Genomic DNA, 10,393 nt, shown 5'->3' on the forward strand with positions numbered 1-10,393 from the left:
GACGCAAACAGGGATTAACAGGTGCCTTGGCCATTTGTTTTAAGATATCTTTACTCGAGTGTAAATCTTATCTTCTCCTTTATAGCGAAACGCCATGCGAAGGTTTCTTCATAACATGATGGATCGATTCATAAGCCGGGAATTCGGCTATTCTGCCTGAGCTTCTATTCCTAGCTTCTCTCACTAATCAGGCAAATTATGTTTGTTTCGGTTACGGCACGCAATTGAAGTTGTTTAGCACGAGATAAGAAGCGTTTGTGGGGGTTGGTGCGCGAACGCAGGTCAGTCGGTATGCACGTTGATAAGCGGCACCTCCCTCAACGCCTTCGATAGCTCAGTTGGTAGAGCGGTGGACTGTAGTACGGCAGGTTGCGGCGGTTGCTGTTGGGGGTCGATGATCATCCATCGATCAGTGAGAGGAAACTCTCGCCTCACCCCTTCAGCAGAGCACAACAGATCAAAGCGCGCAATAGCTATCCATAGGTCACTGGTTCAAATCCGGTTCGAAGGAGAGACACAGAGAGAGGAGTGCCCAAGAAAGGCTCACCTTTTTTTTTAATTATACATAGGAAGCAGATCACTGGTTAATGTTTGTTGGCTTGGGCCACAAGTTCATTGAGGAGAACAAACACATTTTTTTCAACGAATATGACGTCTCAAGTAGATAAGTGGATCACTTGGGGTTGGTAACATGCTAGACAAGCGTCAATGCTAAGACGCCATTCAATCAATCCACTAGAACACACAAACACACGGCATGACACACAGGTTCTTTGACATTGTTTGATGACGGAACATCCCAAGGCCACTCTAGCGCACCGTTTTCTCACTGCCTTTCTATCCGCACGATACGATAGTACGACGTTGATTTTGTCATCAACCTTAACTCAGCTCTCAGTTGCGCGTAAGATCACCACGAGTAGAGTGCGCTGCGCGCTCGATCACACATCTGGGTGGTCACATTGAGATCGAGTATCTGCCTCGCCTCGATCGCTATCGAATAATGCTGGTGAGGCAGAAAATCGGATATGCAAACACCGAAGAATCAATAAACAACAGCTGCATCCATCCTCCACTCCCTTGATCAATTAAAACAAAGTGCGGACACAGTCGACAGAAGTTGGACGTTGGAATGATATGCATCACACCATGAGTCACTTTTGTACGGTTCTCTATCAAGTATAACAAAGAACCTTCGCACATGCTAAGAACGACGTCACTGAACTACTCGAACAGAAGGAGCATAACGGTATAAGAAGCACAGAATTGTGAGTAACTGGGTTAGGAAATGATGCTCGCAATAACAATCTACGCTCGATCACTAAGCACGTACTGCGGGATACTGCCGGGTAACACGGAGTAGATCGACAAACACCGGTGGACTGGTGGATGTTTGAGAGACAACGAAAAACGTCTTGTCTCGAATGTAAATGGCTTGTCTCCCGAGGAAAAACACTTTTCGTGCTCGAAGGAGAGAAAGAGGAGAGTCATCATACTTTTCCGTATGATGTGGTTGATTATGTCCGCGTGAGTAACCCGCGTGCGTCAACTTGTCACGCGCGCAAACGTTCTCGAGCATCTTGCCATTATTGGCGAGAGTGCGAGCGTCGGTATGCATAACTTTGATTAGCCCTACGAGCGAGAAGATCTTATGAAGAGCAAGCTAAATTAGTGGTTCGTGCTGAGAGTGATACTGCGATTAAGATAGGAGGTTGAGCATTAACTAGATTCCATCGAATGCCGTACAATATTCATTTTACTAACATAACTTCAGTTGTTTCGAAACAATAATGAAAAACCGCTTATTCTTTTACCATTTTAAAAAGCAACACCACTGCATAATATTCAAAATTTATCGTATGTTAAATGTTTTAAACCTTTAAACCTTTTCAGTCATGGACATTCCATTCTGTTACGATTTCCGCGATTTTCTTTTAAATTTCCAGAATGTCTAGGGAGTGTAAATAAATAAACTACGAATCTTTCACCACGATCGCACCTAGGTTCGACTGTACCACTGGTCGATGCCGGTATTCATTCGCCGGCTTTCGATGTTCATTCAACATACTAACCCTTCAATGGTCAGCGGAGATTGCTAGGGAATGAAACATTAAAAAAGACAGAAACGAAGTGGCAGATGCCCCCGGATGAATGTGCAATCACCATTGACAATCTTTTTTTTATGCACCCTCTATGATCCGTTCAGCTCAAATGATTTGTGTGGCGTGCAGAGCGATAATGAAATCATATTCGATTCAAGTGCCGCCATGTAGGGAGTGAAAAGATGCACTGCAAACCTTGACATTTCTAATTAAATCTTCCTTACAGCTTAGCGTCATTAATCTCAGCAACGAGCTCTAGATTTGCACCATTCAAGGTAATAACGTGTTTACGATTTATTTTTACGATCCTAAACATGTGCCATAAAGGTAGAGATGATGTGGAGCGTGATGTCGATCCTCCCGGACTTATCGCAGCATCCAGCTCCAGCCAGCGACCCAAAAGTCAATCACCATCATTCCCGTGCGGTGACGATAATAATTATTTTCAACAAACTCCCTCTCTCGCCGACGGTAAGGTTAATTTCCATCGTAAAGCGCAATGCGCCACCAAAAGGTTAACCTTATACCTTACGCCTTCGCGTGTTTGGATCCGTGGGGCGCGTTTCTTGTGTTAGAACGGACTCCTCGTCGTCCCGGATCCGACCAACGCATGTATAACGCTTACACACGCTCCATCCGCACGTAATGAGAGCATCATCCGCGACTAATGTGTCTTCGATAGCGCCTCGGTAAGGTTAATGTGTCAGAGCAAAAGTACATCCGGCTAGAACACGTTGGGTGCGCGCTTTTGAGCAAATGTTAATCCGGCCAGAACGTCACCCTTGGTTCCTGGCGCTATTCTTTCCCACAATATGATCGCGATGTCGCGGTGGTGGCTCAGGTTACCACATAAATCTACCGAAAATTGTTGACCAAAACATGATGCGCGTACGCACAACAGCGCCCTGGAGTGTTACGTACCAGGCCCGGTTCCCGGTGTCCGTACCCGTCCGCATGGCCTCAGACACCTGCTTCTTATTAGCTAATATTGATAAATGAGAGACAATATTTGACTGTAAATGTCATCGGGGAAGCTAGTTTCGGTCTGCTGTACGTTTCTGTTGTTTTCCTCACGCCCCATCATCGCGTTCTCCGGCTGGAAACGTAGTATTTGGCAACCCGTCTTGACCCGTCTGTCCACCAAGTGGGATATCCCCATCGACGATCGGTTGAACCCTCCGCGAATCGTGTTGAAACACAACACAAGCTGATGATTTCCTGAATATGCACGCATTGTTCGGCATAATTCGACTTGGACGAAACGACAAAATGTATCCCCGGCAGATCCTCGGATTAGCATAACTCTCGAATTCTGCCTAGTTGTTAGTTATTCTTCGCTGCTTCTCGTGTCGTGTTGATCGGATCTCCTGTCGACCCCACGACCTGGCTAGTTTTTCTATTTTGTTTATCTGAATTCCTTTGTGACATGCACCATTCTGTTGATTCGAATCAGTTAACCGAACCAAAGCAAACAAGGTGGCAATCCTATAAACCTCAGAGCCGATGCCGTGAAGACACACACTATTTTCGTAAAAATTCGCAACGAGTTGAAGAAGATCTGGAGCCATCGTGAAACGAGGGTTCGCTAATGTAGCGTGCAAACTTTAGACAAACGGTCGGTACCACTTCCGGGTACCGGTTTTCGGTTGAAACGAGACATGAATTTGCCCATCTTTGGGGAGGGTGCATGGTGCTGTTCATCGGTCATGCGTGATGCAATGACATCAAGTTAAGTAGGCTTTTCTTGGAACCTTGCTAAAAAAACACGAAATGGATTAAATAAGCATAGAATAGAAGCTAGATAAAATCTAATCTCTCATCATTTAATCATTGTAACACTCTCAACAACATTTTGTTTTCTTTTTGTTATATATTGACACCCGTCATAGATACCTTTCGTTGCTATGCTGTACTTTATAATCATCAAAGCAACGTGTGGAGTTAGTTAGTTTCAACAATACAACTCATATCCTTCATAAAGAGTGCCGATCTGCTGTTCTGAAGCGTCAGAGAATCGAATCCGTTGATTGATTCTTCCATAAAATTCCATATAAGGCACCGCGACTGTGTTTCGAACCGAGAATTCTTCTCCCGGATCACAATCGCTTCGACAGAACGTGAACAAATAGCCGGACCGATGAATGTTAACCCCGGATCTGCATAACAAGTCCCCGTGACCTTGTATGTACCTCACTTTCCGTGAAATCTATTTTTGTCCCAAAAAAGATGCGGGATTTTCCCTGCCCGGCCGCTCCATGATCATTGGTGAAGTACCGGCAGCACATCACACATTGTTGGAGAACAATTCCAGCGACCGCACACTTCGCAACCACTTGTGACGTCCCAAAGCAGTCAAGTCATCGCGTGTGAGAGAGAGAAAGAGACCGGCACCCCCTCTACTGGACCCGTTTCCTCGAATGTCTGACCCCAGGGATCACGGGTAGTGAGGGGTAGCTCGCGTGACGCCGTACGCGCCGTGATGCAATTCATTTAATTAATCAACCTGGGCGGCACAAGCCTTCGCGGTGGTGCTATTCCTGGCATCCATCGTGCCGTGGACGCACCTCGAACATCTGATGGCTGATTGATCGGTCGACTGATCTCTGACGCGGATGTGTATGTGATGATGATCTGATGCAGGATCTAATCGGGCAGATCCTAATGGACAAGTGAATGAGGTCAAGTTCGTTCGGTCACTGGCCCTGGGACCGAGGGTGAAGGGTTTTTCGGGGTACTACTCCTTCTCCGCGTGACCTTTTCCGGGGGCTCTTGTGCCGAACATGGTACTGTGGCTCCATTGTTACCCGTCTTCCTTGGCGCAAACAGTGACCAGCCTAGCAGCTGGCTATATCCATCATCTTGGTGTCAAGTGCAATTGTCAAGATCATCATCTCCGTGTATGGGTGGGCATATGGAAGCAGGATCTAAGAATAAGTATATTCTTTCGTTGAATTGATTGAATCACCGATCAAAGACGAAGCCCGAGCCCGCACGGGCTGTGATTGATTGTGGTTTTAATTTTCGCCATTCTTGAAGAGCGATCATAGCATGCGGTGCTTTGCAGCTGTTATGCCTCATACACAATGTCTATTAGTATTGCGATATCGGCTTAATCTTATTAAGCAAAGTGATTAGAAACCTATCGAGTCAACTGTCATCACCGGTACAATGCGATGATGCTCAACGGAAACTCGTAATCAACGCCAAGCGCGCGAGTAGCGCCTGGTTCTTGGACGAAAAGGTCAGCTACTATTGAGCTGTAGCCGTGGGCCTATTGCCTTGCGTCAAAGAAGATCTATCCTATTGGGAAACGAAACAAAAAAAAAAGGCTCATTGTACTTGTCACAGCCGCATAGCGGCTAAAGCAATTCATAATCGATTTCACTGGAGGGACAGAAATAGATTTACTCCATCAAATTGCCCGGAGTCCCACGGCAGGGCCTAAGGTGAGGTGGGGGGTTGGGGGTGGGGGGTCATGCAATGCCCCGCGAAACGCATGAGGCAACACTTAATTCGATTTGTCTTGATCAACCGAATTTTGCAGCCCCGGAGCCACCTACTAGTGTCCGATGTGACGCGCGAGAAAAATGCCAGTTGTTGTGGTGCCATGTTGTTGAAGCTGCTGATGACATGTTGCTGCCGCTGACATTGCTCAGTGTTCCCCGGGAGCCACACAATCACTTGTGTTGTATGGTCCGAGCGCGCGCGCGCTATTCGAACCAACTGACCTGTTGACATTTCGTAGTCGATTGATGATGGGTTTGACGGTGGTTGGCGCTTGCTATCACTGCTCCTCTGCGCACACACACACACACACACGAGGCGACAGGGAACTAAGGTCTCGCGTGTGGCGACGTTGAACGCTGTCGATGGTTGACATTCCGATATCTTTCAGGTAGTTGCTTAGAGTTTGAATCAGCGTCTTTCGTCAATCAGTGGGCCCACCGGGTGGCAGGTCAGTCGCGAATCTTCCCAAAAAACCTACGAGCTCGATGGCGTCCTTCGTAAGAAATTGCCCATCACCGGTTGCTGCTGCCACTGATCGCTGTGAACGCTACCGTTGACCTTCTGCTCGAGCTGGATTAAAGTCGTTAAGTGACGACTTCAATTCGAGTGGACGTTCTTTGGAAGGAGTCTAAAAATAGAGCCACATTAACGTTGCCCTCTCCGCTACCGGAAGAAGTCATGATCGTCAAAGTTTAAGATGTTCCACAGATGCACACGCACCGGGCTGACGATAATGATGGTCATTACGCGGTCACCAAATGGTTAAATGTTCCCCCGGAATCAACCACGCTTAAAGATCAAACTACGCTAGAAGACGTATTAAGACGCATTGAAACGGATCCTTTACAAAGAAAAGAAAGATAAATAATGGACCAGCATTACCGCAAACGAGCAGTATTTAAGATAAGAGATAATTAAGTTTGATGTCGTCCCTCCGATACATTGTTTCTCCCGTTTTCGTATCCCATCGCCGGTCGTCCGGCACGAAAAGGGAACTCACCACCGGTAGGCTAATGGTGTGGCACTCGTCAACTAGCAACCGTTTGGCCATATATCACCCTTCAATCGCTTCCAAGCTGGCCACTGATCGATGGTGAATGATTGATAGACGATCCGCGACCGGGCGCTAGGGCCAATTATCGGGAGCTGAAGCTGACCAGTAGCACACGTTAGTGACCGATTATCGTGCGAATCCATTGGCTGACGGGGAACCGAGAAGGGAATGTAGTCGCTGTGCGATCGATATTTACACACAGTTACTAGTGCTGCATATCATTAAAGCAGAACGCAGCCTTCTTTGTCAAATATTTATTTTAACAAACCGTGAAGTCAAAGATTACAATCCTTCCTAAGGTATTGATTAATTCAGAAATATGTTTGTTGAATTGATCGGAACTAAATATTGATTTTCTACCAGAGCTGCCCAAGGTCAGTATTTCGAATGTTTGAAAGTACTGGTGCGTTCCACTGTGAAACCGTCAGCATCCCTTTAGCTAAATCAGGAATCGAAGTGAACATACCAAAGGACGGGTCCGGAGGGGCAACACCGTGAGGTAAACATCATTGACACCAATCCGATCTAAGCGCTGATGGTGACCACATACCCATATAGCGTCACACATACAAAGAACACAGCACACGAATAATTATAATACAAAAAATCCCTTTCCTTAGCCTGCGGAACCCAATAGATTGGCCCACAATCACTGTCCACGACACACTGGTGCATTCCACCATAAGGAAGAGAGACCTTCAGCGCCCATCAGCAACCGGTTCTGTGGCTTATGTTTATATGTCCAACCAAAGCACCCTTTGGCCTACACTCAGCAACGCCTCATCGGATTTATGCTCGAAACGGTCGGTTTAGTGCGGACACTGACGCCACCTGTTTAGGGCGCCATCGGATCCTCCTGCTGCAAATGGTTTAAACGGTTAAACAGAAATTATCTAACACCCGCTCACAGCAATCAGGTCAACCAATTGACGGACCAATCGTGTCCACTATGCTGCTGCAACCGCCAGTGAGATAAGGGGCGAAGCGTGGGTGGTGTCTCCGATGTATAACCAAATTTGCAAAAAAAAAAGACAAATTTGCACAATTGGTCAGATATGAGTACCTGTTGCGATTCGGTGAAAACCGTTCACACGCGCTGGTGCTGGAGACAAGGTCGGGTTTCGGGTATCGGCGTTTGCTCGGCTGATTAACGTTGATCATCAATTTTCTGTTCGAGCGTTTGAGCACTCTGATGATGTTTAATGTTTCGTTAAACCAGGAAGGTCACTGGTAATGGTTGGTATCGATGAGGACTGCGCAGTAGTATATTCCTTCATATTGAGTTTGAGGAAAAAATGGAAAGAAAGGTTACTTCGATATATAAAGGTGTGCCAGCTTATTTTATACATGAGTAATTCGATTCAAAACTGATATTAAAAGTCACGAATTTACGTTAAATTTCAACATTTTCTTCATTTCTTATTTGAATGGTGTAGTAGAATTCTATAACATAAATTGTCTTTCTCCTTAAAGTAGGCCTATAATAACCTGACCTTTTGAGATCTAGTAACCTTTTTTATAAACTATGCCTACTACTTTGTACTTTTCTCATCTAGTATACATTTTTTATGAAACAAAAAGAAAAAAAGCCACAAAAATTCGTATTGAATAATCGACTTTCGTCTCTTCGAATAAATATAATTTTGAATGTATTGATGTTCAAATATTGCCTGAAATACTATCACACTAGAATATACGAAGTGGAATGGCATGCCCTAGGATGGACTGTGCGTCAGAATTATCGGACATGTCGTGACATATTACTTCCACCGTGAATAGACATTAGAAGCCACCACGATCGACATTGCGGTCAGCGAGCAAATTCTACACTAACTCCAGTGATCTCTTGACATCTACGGATAGAATAGAAGTTTTACAATTGCAGCGTCCGATCCGAGGGAATAAGAGCTTCTTAACGGAGCTAGGATAATAGCAGCCAGACGGTCGGCCTTATTATCTCATCTACTCGATCGCCAAGATTAATCATGCACATGACATTTTCGCATTGCAATTGTGCGAATGTGGCCGGTAAGGCGCACCAATCATCATCTACCTCGGCCGCACAGCCGTTCACACAGACATCATTTGTGGTTTTCGTCTCTGTTGTAGCTTCTGCTGCTGTTGCTGCTGCTGTTGCTGCTGCTGTTGCTGCTGCTGTTGCTGCTGCTGTTGCTGTTGCTGCGTAACGATAGCGGGGCAGACTAATCGATTGGCATTTCCGGCCACCAACGAGGCCTGACGACGGCGACCTTCAATCTGCTCAGCTGGATGGCACACCGGTACTGACACACCAAATAGTGCCGAGTCTACGATCTTGATGTCGAATGCATCGTGTTTCCGGTCGCCGTGGTACATCACTCCGAACACCGAATCACCGCACTGGTTCGTGTACGACTCTTGTACGTAATGACATCCTCTCGAATTTCGAAGCGGGTCAACGGTGCCTCCGGTTTTATACGCAAAAATCCACCCAGATTAACGATCTGGCCCGTATTTACGCGAGTGTCCGCACGGCGCATCACCAGCAGGGCTAGCTGGCGGGGCCAGGGACTAGCAATCCGTTTCGGATCGCCTTTCACCATCGAAGCGGACGCCGGGGAGGTAACGTTCTGCCGGTATCACGTTAAGCGATCGCAGTTTCATCGAGGGCGCTGAGTGGGCTACCGGGAAGATTGATTAATTTCCCACCATCAAACCCCTACCATTGGTCCTGATCCTGCCAGGCGGCCGCTTCTCAAGCAGCGGTCTTGAACTTTAATGTTATTCTGTTCGTTTTTAGTTTTTTTTGCAAACCAACGAAAGCCCACCCCGAGCGAGTGACGTTCGCACCGCGCCAGGCGATGTTCCCATTCGGTCTATCCGCCTCCGATAGAATTTGAAGAAGACAAATTCGCACAAAACGCGCAACGTGCGCCACTTCGCATAATGTCACGAGACGTCGTTTGGGGACACACCGCGGTGATGCCACTGCATGCACGTTAAACGATGGGCTGCTGGCGACTTGTCAACCTCCCGTTTCGGTGATCGATTATCGGTGGCGCCGTCATCGCGCGAGGGGAGATGCTATTAAAGGTCGATTGATGTGAGAGAGGAGTTGAAAGCATCTCATTTCACGCAAATCAAAATGAGCCCACGACGGGGGGGGGGGGGGGGGGGGGTTGGGAGAAGGGACACCAAATTGCAAATCTCGAGCATGATCTGCGCCGCGTGTGAAGGACGCGCCACGTTGCGTGCGTTCGTGCGTGTGGGATGCGCGATCGATTGGATACCATCATCGTGGGCGATCGTGATGATTTCAATTAGCTCGGTAACCTTCCACGGTGGTAGCAGATGTTGTAGGAGACAACAAAACACTTGAACGTCCGTTTACCCATAACCCAATTGGATAATTTATCTTGGGGTATTATAAATTATGTTGACTGTTTTGTTGAAATGTTTTTCGACATATTTAAAAGGAATTACATTTAAACATAATGGAAAGCAGTCATTTTAATTGAAAAATGGAGAAAGCTCTGAACTCGTGTTGTATTATGCTCGATCTGGTTTTTTAGTCTAACTTTTACTTTAACAAAGATTTATAAAGAAAGATAAACAATAAAGAAAATAAAACTTCTAATATAAACAATCTAAAATTAAACAAAGAACACTAAACAAAATCATCTCTAACAACTTCATCTCTAATATTCTCCTATTCGTTCGATGAATCACCAATAGATTGGCGGCAGACCTT

General features: G+C 46.2%; 1 protein-coding gene and 1 non-coding gene across 6 annotated transcripts in view; one reads left to right on the plus strand and one right to left on the minus strand.

The window, feature by feature from the left end:
- Positions 1-1,526, minus strand: part of LOC125956757 (2-acylglycerol O-acyltransferase 2-A-like) — a 4,624-nt gene extending 3,098 nt beyond the window's left edge. Inside the window, exon 1 of one of the 5 annotated variants that reach the window (XM_049688945.1) lies at positions 1,334-1,526. The gene's annotated coding sequence lies outside the window, so the exon portion shown is untranslated. Of the gene's footprint in view, positions 1-547 lie in introns of all 5 variants that reach the window. The other 4 variants (XM_049688946.1, XM_049688944.1, XM_049688943.1 and 1 more) reach the window with 4 other exon arrangements.
- Trnay-gua (transfer RNA tyrosine (anticodon GUA)) lies at positions 324-511 on the plus strand. The gene is made up of 2 exons: positions 324-360; positions 476-511. It is a non-coding gene; the product is annotated as a tRNA-Tyr (tRNA).
- Positions 1,527-10,393: the final 8,867 nt, after the last annotated feature.

The sequence above is a fragment of the Anopheles darlingi genome, chromosome 3, assembly GCF_943734745.1.
Source record: "Anopheles darlingi chromosome 3, idAnoDarlMG_H_01, whole genome shotgun sequence".
Taxonomy (NCBI): domain Eukaryota; kingdom Metazoa; phylum Arthropoda; class Insecta; order Diptera; family Culicidae; genus Anopheles; species Anopheles darlingi.